We start from the raw sequence: 12,847 nt of genomic DNA on the forward strand, positions 1-12,847 counted from the left end.
ATTTTGTGAGTGGCTGTGTAGAAGAGCTCTGTAAGGACATGTGTGTATAAAGCTACCTTTCAGTCTGACAACTCCACTTGTGTTTTTTGCTGGTGAAGGCTGTTGGCCTCCAGAATTACCTTCAAAACAGCAATACCAATTGCATTATTATGTGTCTTCACAACTTTCTCCATACTATTTCCAGAAGCCTGAAAGGAAAGCTGGCAATAAGATGGTGTGCTTGTACCCTGTCTACCAGAAGTGTTGGTGGGAAGGGAAAAATTCCTCTCCCTGCTGACCTGAATGGTGTCACCATACTCTGACTGGATGATGGAGCAAACTACACAGCAGGCCTAATGCACTCAATTGTCACAGAGATTTTGGGGGGAAGCTTCCTGTGTGTACCTGTGCTGTATGTTAGCAGCCTTGGGAGATGGAGTCCTCTCTACCTAGTCAACACAAGTTATTTTACAGTAATATTAACTCTGCAGCAATCTTGAAATCTAACTGTTGGTGAAATGTTGACTAATTCTGAACAAATGGCCAAGATGTAGTAAAATAGGGAATAGTTGAATAGTAGGTGAAGGATGTTGGCATTGTGAGAGATGCCTCAGCCTGGGCCACTGCAAATGGCACTTTCCTCACACCCTTGGTGGACAGGGTGTCTGATCCTTTCAGCTCTGCATTGCCTCTTGGATAGTGTACAGGTGGCATCACAAAGCTCATAAATGTTTAGGTTGTGCAAAGAGCGGAGGAAGGTGAGGGCTGAAAACCATGTCATTTGAAAACTAGATAAGAGGTCAAGATTTTTCACTTGTACTTATAGTCTTTCTTCTTTTATTAACTTAGGTCCCTTAATACCTTTCTTCTCCCTTTTTTTTTCCTCCTCATTTCCCTGCTCCTTAAAAAGTGGGATTCTTTTGAGGAGAAGTATTAATCCTTGTAAATCATAGCTGCAGAATCTTTCCTGTGTAAAGAGAAGCACATGGGTTTTTGAACTGATCCACTCGTTCACCCCCTTGTTGATCAGGGTCATGCTCAGCTTAGGGAAATTTGGAGTAATAAATCAGGTCCAAGGTGAAGCCAAGAGGTGAGGATCAAGCCTGGGCTGAGGAGGTATCAGACACAGCTGCAGTGCAGTCTAACTCAGCTGGGGGCAAGGGGTCACCCTTGGCATCAAAGCAGCTCTTGAGAGAGAGAGGGGCAGGCCTGGGCAGAGACTTACTTTGTTTGCAACAGCTCTTATCAATGAACAAGCTGACCTCTGTTAATGCATGGTCTCAGCCCTGGAAGCAGAGCAGCAATTGCAGCAGAGGTATCATGTTTCTACACTCAGAGAAATGCATTTCTGCCTCACATGTGAGAAGCTTCCTTGCACTCTTGCTTCTGGTCTTCATCTTCTGTTCCTGTTTCGGAACAGAAAGCACCTCTCCCATCAATGTCCTTGGAAGCCATGGAGCCACCATCTTCCCTGGGCACTTGTCTGTGTTGCTGCTGCCTAGATGGGAAGGGAAAGATGCTGTTAGTGTGACAAACACATGCAAAGTAAGTTCTAATTACTGCCTTGAAAAGTCAAATATTTGTTGCAAGCAGAGGACTAATTGTGGGGGGAGGGAGCGGAAGTCGAGGCTCTTGGAGTGTAAGTGGAACAGATGCCTGGACGCCTTGGGGAAACGCAGCTTTCCTCTACAAATCAGAGCTTTAAATTACAAGGCTTTTACCAAAGAGAACAGTTGTGGGAAGTCGTCTGCTCTCATTTGCGTAATGGCTTCTGTCACTGGTGATTAGACACAGGATGAAGGAAAAGAAATTTGACAATTAGGAATGAACTATCATTAATCAGAATCTTTGTTAGAAGGAGGGAAGGGGGGGAGGATATCCCACAAACAATGGAGGCAGCCACTAGAGCCACCGTGAAGTCCACAAGATGCATAACTAAATGCTCCTGTTGCTCCACAGAGCCATCTCTGCCTAGGTACAGAGTAGCAAAGAGGGTTTTGTCTGGCTTGGAAAGCTTGGGGAGGAAGGCAGAGTGGCAAAATCCTTCCAGTCCTACTTAGTAAGGGAGAAAGCATATCTGGAATATGTCCTTTCCCCACTGACACCTTTCCCCACTGACACCTTGTGCTTCCATCTTGGTGCTTGACCACAAACTGACAGCAAAAACCACAGAAACAGCGTCTTAAATTTTCTGTCTCCTTGCTCCACATCTTGCATGCAGTTTATGGTGCAGAAGAGAGCAGGCAGGGGCCTTGACTGGCAAGCAGAAAGCATAGGATAGGCAACATGAAAGCATTTTCAGGCTCTTTTCCTGATAATATCATTTTCTACAAGAGCGAGGAAGAACCTGATGGACTGCATGACAGGTAAAGAAAAGAAGGCAGTGGTGACTTCTCTGTCTGTCATTTGCTGTCTTGCCTCATCATCCAGTCATGCACAATCCACTACATGTGTTTGGGTTTTGTTGGCTTTGATCAAATTATTGTACCTATGAAATCTATGTTACCTGTTTTTCCTACAGCTGTCATTCATGGTCTTGTCAGGTTAAGCACTTTGGTATAGTTTGCATGAAGAGGCATTGCCTCTGATTAAATCAACAGCTCTAACCTGGGAGGGGACATGATAGACCATTTGTGGAGCATACAATGTGGGTTGGTTGGTTCCTCTGAAGACTTAAGCTTACTGGATCCATTGATTTCAGTAGCAGTTCCTGTCTTTGCAAAGTTGGGTCATTTACTTGAGGTGAAGGTCTCCATCAGGATGATTATTCTTTCTGTGGCTGGAAATCAAAGCAGATACAAAGGTAACACAGCAGGAGCTCACACCTGTGGCCCACTGGGCCCAGGACGCTGCATTCCAGCGCGGGAGGGACTGACAACAGACTGAGTGAGCCAAGCTAAGTGACCCACAAAGAGGACTTTCTGAATTTGTCATCTCTTCAGAGCAGCAAGAGGTTTTGTTGTTTAGTATTGTTCATTTTTGTGCTGCTGAATTCTTTGCCTGTTAAATAAAGAGTTTTTTTCCACTTTTCTCCAAGGAAATATTTTCCTGGACCAGTTGGGGGAAGGGCTTGCTTGAATCTGCTTTCTAGAAGAACCTTTAGAGGTTTTCTCCCAAATTTGCCCTAAACCAGAACAAAAAGGGAGAGCTGAAGCCATGTTGTATCATTCCCAGCTGTCTCTGAGCTCAGACAAATGACAGCAGCTTAGATTTTCAGTCTCTTCCCATGGCATGTGTTCACCACAGGAACTAACACGAAAGAGAAAACAGTAGATCTCAGGACAGGATCTAACAAGGTTTTTCATCCAGAGCTCATCATGACAGCAGTTAGGAGAATCACTGGTCACATTGCTTAGGATGGGAAGATATGTCAGGTAATGACTTTTATTCCCTCTTGAACACAAGAGGAAGGCTGCTCCTCATTTACAGCAACACTTTAAATGTGTATTTACATTTGGAGGGCACCTCATGCTCTTTGTAGAGGGGGAAGGTAGGTTGTGGTGTAGGTAGTGGGGTCAGAATTCACTTAACAAACTTGCAGCAAACCCTAAGCAATCCCAGACTTTGACATGGCAGGACATTGCCCTTTCTGTAAGAAATGTCACTCTACTGGATGGCAGGAGCACAAGTGTGACTTTTGTCTCAGTGTCAGCTATGTTTGGGTTTTTTTCCCCTGAATAGTCAGGATTTGCCATTGAATGCCTTGATAGGGAGGACCTTTGGATGTGACTTAACCTCTTGGGAAGCCAGGAAGGGAGGCTCTCCTGTGTGTAGGTAATCTGTGACAAGATCTGCTGCATGCTCTGTGCCCCTTGAGCTGCTTAATCAGTGCTGGCCTCATGCAGTGAGCTGTGTGAGGGCTCGAGCTGAGCTGAAAGCTCAGGGTGAGGTCAAATGGTTTGTTTCTATAAAAGGACAGTCCCCATGTCCCCAGAGAGGGAGTATGGGGTGATAATAGCATCCAAGGGGGTAGTTTCTGTGGAAGAGATTAGTACCACAGGCAATGGGCTGATTCTGCTTTAAGTTCCCTTGCCAGGACCTCTGATATTAGGAAGCTGCTCCCAACTATCTGTGTTTCATTGGGTTAAAATCCTTCTGGCAGCAAAGAATTACTGGTGCTGGTGGGTATTTGGGTCAAATGCCAGCCACTACAGGCTGTGGAGCTGGAGGCAAGGCCTTACTTGGCATTTGAGGTAATAAGCTTCTGGTCTGTCAGCTCACGGGAACCGCAGAGATTTGTAGAACTGAGGTGTCACAGGACCATGTTACTTGGGCTGTCAGGTCTGACACTGCTCTGGTGGAGCAGGCCTTAGTGCTCTTCGAGCCTGTGTTTGGGAGTGGTGCACACCTGAGGAAGAAATCTCCAAGTGGAATTCGGGGCTGTGAAGGACCCATTCATCTGCCACAAGTTCACTCCAAGCACAGCCTGGGGCCTCTTGCTTCCAATTCCTCCCCAGCACAGAAGCAATCCTGTGTCTCCTGCTTTTGCTATTTGTTTATTGCTCTCCCCATCCCATCTGTCTTTCTCTTCTCCTTCCTCCCGTTCCTTTTGCCTCCCTCTCCCTCCTCCCCCTCATTCTCTGTAAGCGATTAATCATTTTGACAGGCTCAGCGATGGCCTTTATTTCCTTGAGGCAGCCAAGAAATGTCTGTGAGCACCTTCTCTGACACCCCTCGTGTTCTCTCGCCAATCAGATCAGCCACTTTGCTTGGAGTGACACTGTCAGAAACTCGGAGAGGGGAGCAGGGGGGAAAGTCCAACAGAGTCAGCTGGGAAAGGGGCAGTGGGGCAGCATCCAGCTGGGGTGCCATGTGGGCCCCCTTTAGCTGTGAAGAATATGTCATTTCACTATAGCTTGAATGTGTCATACTTTGCTCCCTCCCTCTCCTGAGGCTCCCCTTAAAATCTTGGTTTCAGTGCAAAGGCAGTTGAGAAGAAATTGGGCTTCTCAGGAAAATATCAGCTTCCAACAGAGTGGCTGGAGGGAAAAGCTGTCAGAAGAGAAAGAAGAGCAGGCTGAGATCATCAAGGGAAAAAGAATGAGGATGATTTTGCAGATGGATGTGGAAGTCTTCCTGGGAAAGTCCCTTTTGTCATGTGCAGGAAGGAAGTTGCTTCTGAGTCTCTGTCATGGTTCACCTGAACTTGTCATGTTGTCATGAGGATGCCCTTCATTCACCTGCAGACTGAGAAGCTCTTGGGCCACAGTACCTGCTCTTGCAAATGCCCTGTCACCCAACTAGGATGACAATGGGGTACATCAGATGCATGATGTTCCCAAAAGGATTTTATCACCTGCTGTTATCAAGCTTTACAGTACCCACTGTCCCATCAGCCCATGGAACCGAGGAATGCTGTACATATAGAATTATTCTTTTCCCTCTCATGGATGAAAGCTGATATCCTCCTCCACAGTGGGAATGAGAGGTAATAATAACCACTCTCCTTAGGGGTTCTGGGGATGTCTATGGACCCTTTGTGCAGGGTGATGGATTGTAACTAACATTTACAGAAGTAGAAGAGGTTGTGAAGGAGAGAAAGAAGTTGTAGGTGATGTGCTAGAAGTCAGATGGAATGTGATGTAAAGACCTGGGACAAGGTGGCCAAGTATGGTAAGGTGGGAGACTGAATACAGTGACTCAAGGGATCCTCTCTGGTCTCGTGCATTAAACAAGTAAATAAGCCCTGAGCTGAGCCTAGAAGAGAGTTAATAGGCTGTTCCAAGTCGTTATTAGACCAAGGAGCATGGTGGATAGAATGAGCTGTGCTTTGAAGTCACCACATCTTGCAGTGGGAGGGAGGCAACAACACAGAGCCAAAACCCAAAGCTCAATGCAGCTTCTCCTCTGTGAGATACAGCCAGGCTGGTGATAGCTCCCGAGTCTAGGAAGCTCAGACCCTCTTACTATTTCCCATATGAGCTTGAGTTTTTGCCCTGCATGAAAGGCATGGGAGTTTTAGCAGCAGGGTGATGGGTTCAGTGAAGCAGTCAAGGAAAAAAAAAACAATCTCACTCTTACACCTCTTGTTGTTTGTTTTCTCCTCAAAAAAGTTACCTTTTAGGTACAGACCTAAAAACTGATACAACCTGAGTCCCAAGGGAGGGCAATTAACTCATCTGGAATAAACACCTGTGCCCCTTGCGGGCTGACTGCATCAGATGTCTGCAAGGTAGGAAGTCTCAAACAAAAGAGGAGTTAACGGGCGCTTTCCAGCAGGCAGTGTGTGCTCCCTCTGACAGACATGCTGCCCCATGTCTTGGGATTGGCCTCTGCCAGGGTCACTGCTGGCTTTCTCTCAACCAGCATTTCTCTCAAGTAAATATTGATTTTGTGCTGGTGGTGCTAATCAGTATTGTTGAAAGAGAGGCTGTGAATGCTTGGCAGAACAGTGGTGGTCCTTTTTGGCAGACAGGCTCACTCACTTGCCTTGTTTTCTGCACACTTGTGCTCATGGGTCCAGGGTGAGGAACACTGGCTTTGGGCTGCCTGACTAGTGACCTAGAGGTCACAGCTTTAGTGCCTCTTCTCCAGTGTAGGGTGGTTATGTTTGTACCCATGAGTTCAGTCAAGGATGTTCATTAGTAGCAGACATGCAAACTGACCTGTCCCTGGACAGTTTGCATCCAGAAAGAGGTAGTAACATTTTTTTCTTGGGCATAACACAAGAAAGAGTCTGAAGGCAGAACATAGATCTGAAGGCAGAGGTTATCCCAGATAACCCAGGATGTAAGGGAAGTATCAGGTTATTCTATTTCTCTATGTAAGATCTTTTGTGCATGTTGTAGGCTACTTTCTTTGGTCTCCAGAGTCATGAAGAGCTTCCTTACCAAACTGGCCTCATGTCTGTCAGCAGAGCCGGTCAGCAATGCCGGCTCGCGTGGATGGTAATGGGCTGAGAGCTGCTGATCATTACACAGCAGATGTTTGCCACTTCCCCACAGTGAGTGTCCACCCCAGGCAGTGGAGAGGGTGGGACATCGCAGAGCAAGGCCTGTAGAAGCAAAAGCACTACTGCCACATCAGCACAGTATTGAGGCTTGGCTCACTGCTGCAGCTGAGCCAGCATTCTCTGCTCTGTGCTGTGCTGAACTGGTGAAAAGAACAACCTCACATGGGGATGCCAATGTTGCTACGTGTAGATCATGTTGCCTCTCCTCTCCAGGAAGACTGACCTGGTTGCACCACCACTGCTGTGGTCCTGAGCTGGGTGGAGTTAAGGGGACCCCTCTCCTCAGGTAGAGGTTGACCTTCTGGCCATGATGCTTTGTGCTATTTGAGATGACAAGGTGACTTGCCTAGTTGCAAAAGGGAAGGTGTAGCCATCAGGAGCTGAAATCCCCCACAATGGACAAGCTGGACTATTTCCAGTTAGTTAAAGGCTGAATGAGAACTTTTTGGGGTTCAGGATCTAATTTCAGAACTCGTCCGTGCTGCATGCTGTGCCCTTGCTGTCCCAATGGATTTTTTTCAGGTTCAGGTGCTAATCAACCTTGTAGCAGTCTGAGTCATCCCATCTCCAAAAAAATCTGAGATATCCTTGGATATTGGCAAGCATGTCCATGTTGTGTAGCTGTTCCAGACTTATAAGCAGCACCTGGTGCTTAATGGGAAAGCTGGAGCATGACGTTAACTTTGCACATTCTGTTAGGTGACTGAGGTGTTTGAGCCCTTGGAGACTTCAGAATTGAAGACTGGGTCAGTTGGTTTTAAGAATCTCACATTTTGCAGTGTCCATCCAGTGGAGACATTTGTGTCTGAGCTCTGTCTGTCTGGGCTGCTCTGAATATTATGGATGTGTTGCTGCTGTCTTTGCGGAGTGGATGAAAGTGTTTGTGGTAAAATGTAATCAAGTGGAAAATTGCAGTGCATATAAACACATATGGCACTCAATGACTGGGCATTAGGCACAGTGACTGCAGGCAAAAAAAAATTATCTGTAAACGTTTCGCAGCAAGTTTCAAAATCTTAAAGAACAATAAGATATTAGCAATTTAATGGGGTGATTCAGCGAGGCAGCGATCCTTGGGTTGGGAGAACAAGGATGCATGCAGCTGCAGTGACGGGAGTGGCTGGGATTACTCAGCCAAGCTCAACAAGCCCTGTCTCCCAGCACAAAACAGCTGCCAAAGGTTTCCTCCACATGGCAATGTGGCTGTGCTTGGAGAGGAGAGAGCCAGGAGGTGGCTCATGAACCTTACCATTGCCACCTTCCAGCCCCCTCCAAAGAGCCTGCTGTTTACAGCAGCATTTGGAAGAGGTTGTGTGTGGTCAATGAGGCAGAACTGATGGGCGAGGTGGATCAGGCCTGGCTCAGGTTGGGAGCTGTGAAGGCACTGCAGGTCAGTGGCTGCCTGGGCCTCCCAGAAAGGGAGAGCCGGGTCTTGTTCATCTCCTGTGCCTTCAGGCTCCATCTGCTTATGCTGCCCGGGATAGCACCTTTCCAGCTACTGCAGAAAACACAGCAGTCCAAATCCTTCCTCAGGGCAACTATTTTGCACCTTGCCAAGGAGCTCTGTCACCTACTGGAACTGCACTTGGATCTTGCACATCTAAAACCATGGGACTCTGCCTGAGGAAGGTGTCTGTCTCCAAACCTGTTGCTTTGATTCCACCACTTACAGGGAACATGCCAGCATGAGAAAATGATTTTTCCCTGAGTGACAGGAGTACCAGAAAGGTGTTTTTCTTTTCTTGCCATATGCTGACTCCCCTTTTTCTGACAGGAAAAAAGTTACCTGTGAGTAGGGGGGGAAAGAACCTTGCCAGTGTCACCTGGTCATACCTTTCCCAAAGGACATAGGAAAGTAGCTTGAATACTAGGAGGAATATAGCTTTGGCAACTTTACTGACTGCCGTGAGGTCCTGGACCTGGGAGACAAAATTGCACAGCTGTTAATGGGAGAACAGCTTCTGGAAGAGTAAAGAGAGCACCAACTAGGAAAACCAAGTATATTGGCAGTTTGGCCCAGCAAAGCCTGGCTGACTCCAATGTTCTCTGGGGAGAAATCTTCTCAAACTAACCTGTGAGTAAGATCTGCCCAAGTGAAATAAAAATAAACAAAATCAGTGTTTCTTTGTCATAAGTGGCTACTTTTCAGGAATTCAAGGAACACAGTGGAGCCCAAAGCTGATGCAAGTAGAACAGTAGGCTCTCTTCGGGTCTCTGCACGGGTTCTTAAATTTTCAGACTGGTTCATATACAACCATGAGAGCCTGCCTTTTCTTGTATTTGATCCTGGCAATAGAGACCCAAGTACCTGGGTCATTAACAAAATGTAACTTTGGTGAGATTACAGGCAGGCATGTGATGCTGTCCTTGGCTTCATCTAGCAAACTGCCTAGGGCTGGATTTTGGTAAGACAACATGCCTGCCTCACTTGCATATTCAACTCTGTATAAAATTGGTGAAAATAATGGTGGGAGAAACTTTTAATGAATTGTTATTATATAAAGTTTATTTTCAGTATATGTTTTTATCCATTTGCTTCTAATCTTATCTCTTGAAATGTGGTATATTAGAAAGAAAACTTGTATTTCTTGCCTTGTGTCACCTGCTGGTTTAGGCAGTTGTGGTGTTTACATCTACAAGCATTCTTGTTCTTTCTGATACATAAGTACCATAGGAAGTTGTACAACTAGGAAATCAAGTTGATGAGGCATGTCTAACGCTACTGAGTACAGATACATATACCTACAGAAATCCCCTGTCTTTATAAAAATCAGATGAAGCCAGCCCTCCAAAGATTGTCCAGGAAACTCACAAAGCTCTCTGCTGTGGTCACTTTTGAATGTGAAGTTCTTCTCAAGACAAAGGCTCTGCATTTGCTTGAACTAGCTCCCTGCCTGTTCTACTCTCTGCTTTATTACCTGTGGGCTGTAGCTTGTTGCCAGCTTCCTATTTTCTCTGGGTATTTCCATGCTCCTGCAGCACCAAACCCAGTGGGTTTGAGTCTCCCTCCCTCAGATGAAAGAAGGGGTTACTACTCCCTGTCCTTTGCCGCTTGATGTCGTCAGTCTGCACATGGATCTGGAGGCAGAGGTCTCCTAGACCACGTACCTGTGGTGTCCAGAGCAACAAAGTCTTTACCTACCTACCTACGTCAGCTTTCTGCTGAGAACAGCAGCTCTTACCTCCTGCCAGCTGAGAGGGAGGATCACATCTGCTGGGTTTTGGGAGGAGATGTAACACCCAATTTCCACAGGGAAGGGCAGGACTAAAGAACAGTAAAGCTTTCCCTTTCTGGGTACGCTGGTATCATTAGTCCCTGCTACTCTCTGCCCTCTTCTCTGTCCACCCATAAATCCTCTTGTGAACCTTGCATACATGGTGCTAGATGAAAACTCATCCTCAGGACCTGTGGACTACTCAAAGCTCTCCACTCTGGTTTGTGTTTGCTTCAGATGGATTTCAGATGCATCAGAGGTAATTTCATTCATCCTGCCCTGGGGTCAGATCAGTCATGAAGCCTCTGGATGAAGGAAACAGAGCTGTGGTCCAGGGTTGAGCGGATTCAACTGCAGATGGAAGTAAATGTGTGATGGCTGGATCTTCTTGGAAGTATTTATTATGGTGTGTTTGCCTGAGGTATGCCTTGGCCTAGACAGAGGTCTCTGACATCAGAAAAGGCTTATAGGTGAGCTCTCAGTCATGGAACTGCCCTTCAGAATGAGCGAATGAACTACAGGCTGAGGCAGCACCCTGCACTTGTGAGCTGATGTGTAGTGGTTTCCCCAGGAAACTGCTGGGAAAACATGGGCTTAGTTGGGGGAGCCTTTGTTCAGTTGCTTACAAGGGGAGGTGTTTCTTAGGAATACTAAGAGAGGGAGGGCTTTATGGTTCCCAGTGGACAGCTGGTATCTGCCCTGGCCCTGAAGGTCCTACCTGCATTGGCAGTTCCTTGTGTGCCCAAGGATTACAGTACAGTTGCTGTCACCCTGGTGAAGGTCCTTTGAAGGATGACACATAGATCTGCCTTCTGTCTTATGACTCCAGGAAGGGAGAAAGTCCATGAGCAGTTGTGTGAGAGACTTTGTAATTAGCTGCTGAACCAGAAAACTGCTCTCTTTGAGTAAGTACAGTCACCTAAATTGCTCCTGTGACTCAAACACTCCTCTGAGACAGGCAACTGATGGTGGTGCCCTTTATGCAGCTCAAGAACGGAAAAATGCTCCTCAGCAAACTTTACTTGCTTGCTGTAGCAGGTGGTTTGATGCTCAACAGGCAAACTAGAGATGGTAGGGTTGATAGAGTGCATGTGCTGGCTATTGCTATGACAGATTATGAAACCACCTGAGTCACTTGTCCCATTGTCCCCACCCACATGGAGGTACTTGTGACAGGTCTGCCTGTCACACCTGAAAGAGCTGTGCAGCTCAAGCAAAGCCAGGGAGAGATTTTTAAGTCAAAAAGCAGCTGTTCAGTCACTTGGTGTAGGCTGGTGGATAACTGAGGGAATTCTCCTTGTTTCTTTTGTCTAAACCCCTGCTTCCCAAAGGGGCTCCTGTCAGGGTTTGAAGGCACTGGGACAGAAAATCTACTGTTGCTCTGAAGAATTTGCTGCAGAGGTGAAAGGCTCCCATCACTTCATATAAAACCCATCACTGATTCCCATTTTTGACTGAAATTTGTCTGCGTTCACTGTAGGCTCTTTTCTTTCTCTGTTGGCATCTGAAACTTGTATGGAAAGGGTCACACTCCCCTGGCCATACTCAAGCTGCCTTTGACCTCTGAGTGCTGCTCCATCTGCTGTGCTGATTTTTGGTTTATTTGGGCTGCAGCTGCCCTTACTGATCAGTAGCTAGGCCTTGCTGGTTGGCCTGGCCTGTCCTGCAGGAGAATTTGCTGTCAGGCCAGCTGCTGCCTTTTCCATACCTGCAGTCTCTGATGCTATGATGACAACCTGCCTTTCCCAAAGTGACTCTCCAGGTCTGTGAGGGAGAACTCCGCTCCTCAGGAGCAGCTGTGATGAGCTCTCTCTTGGTGCCGTGGCCAAGGCATTGCTGTCACCTCTGGCAGTTGCTGTACAGCTGTCAGATTCCCTCGCTCCTTCCGCAGCAGGACAGAGCTGATGCTGATACCTGCTGATGCTGGGATTGCCTCCTGCATCCAAGAGACTGGATGGTGGTTGCTGGTTTATTAGATGTTGCCTTGGAAAGGTTCTGTCAAATACTGGTCTTGCACCCAAGGCACACCCAGACAAACACTGCCCAGCTGTTTCCAGGCACTGGACAAAGTGTACCTATCTGATGCTGGGTGTGTCTGCAAATGCCCATTCACACTGGGACAACAAAAAAGCAGCAGCGGTGAGCAAATTCCCGTGTTATGGTCCTGCATGAGGGTTACAGTGAAAGGGGTGGCTGGGGTGGAAAATGAAAACCTCGGGATCTGACAGTGGCAGTGCTTTCCAAGTGCTTTAAGGCAGACAAATAATCGGTTAGTGAATAAATAGCCATCCTGTGCGGAAGAGGAGAGCTCAGACCCAAAGGGGCCGGGTTTTGAAGTGTCTGGACTGTGATCTAATTCGGGGACAACGGTGTCGATGAAGGTGTCTGAGGTAATTGCAGGAGAAGAGCAATGAAAAGGCCTAAAAGCAAGGCAGACAGACAAAACCAGCCCCTTCCCTTGTGGGAAAGACGGCGAGGGCAGGGATGGGAAGGGGCAGCCGTAGGGCATGTGGCAGGACCCGCGGCGCTGTGAGCGTGGGCGCAGCCGGAGCTGCCGTGCGCTGCGGCGGCGCGGCCACGGCGAGGAGCCCGCGCTCCGTGCGGCGCTGCCGGGCCGGGCCGGGCCGGGCCAGCCGGCCCGCGGGGTGCTCCGGCCTGCAGGGCCTTCAGCTGAGCCGTCAGGAGGGTCAGAAACCTAATT

Source organism: Pyrgilauda ruficollis, unplaced genomic scaffold (genome assembly GCF_017590135.1).
Source record: "Pyrgilauda ruficollis isolate IOZ18807 unplaced genomic scaffold, ASM1759013v1 scaffold15, whole genome shotgun sequence".
In the NCBI taxonomy this organism is placed as follows: Eukaryota; Metazoa; Chordata; class Aves; order Passeriformes; family Passeridae; genus Pyrgilauda; species Pyrgilauda ruficollis.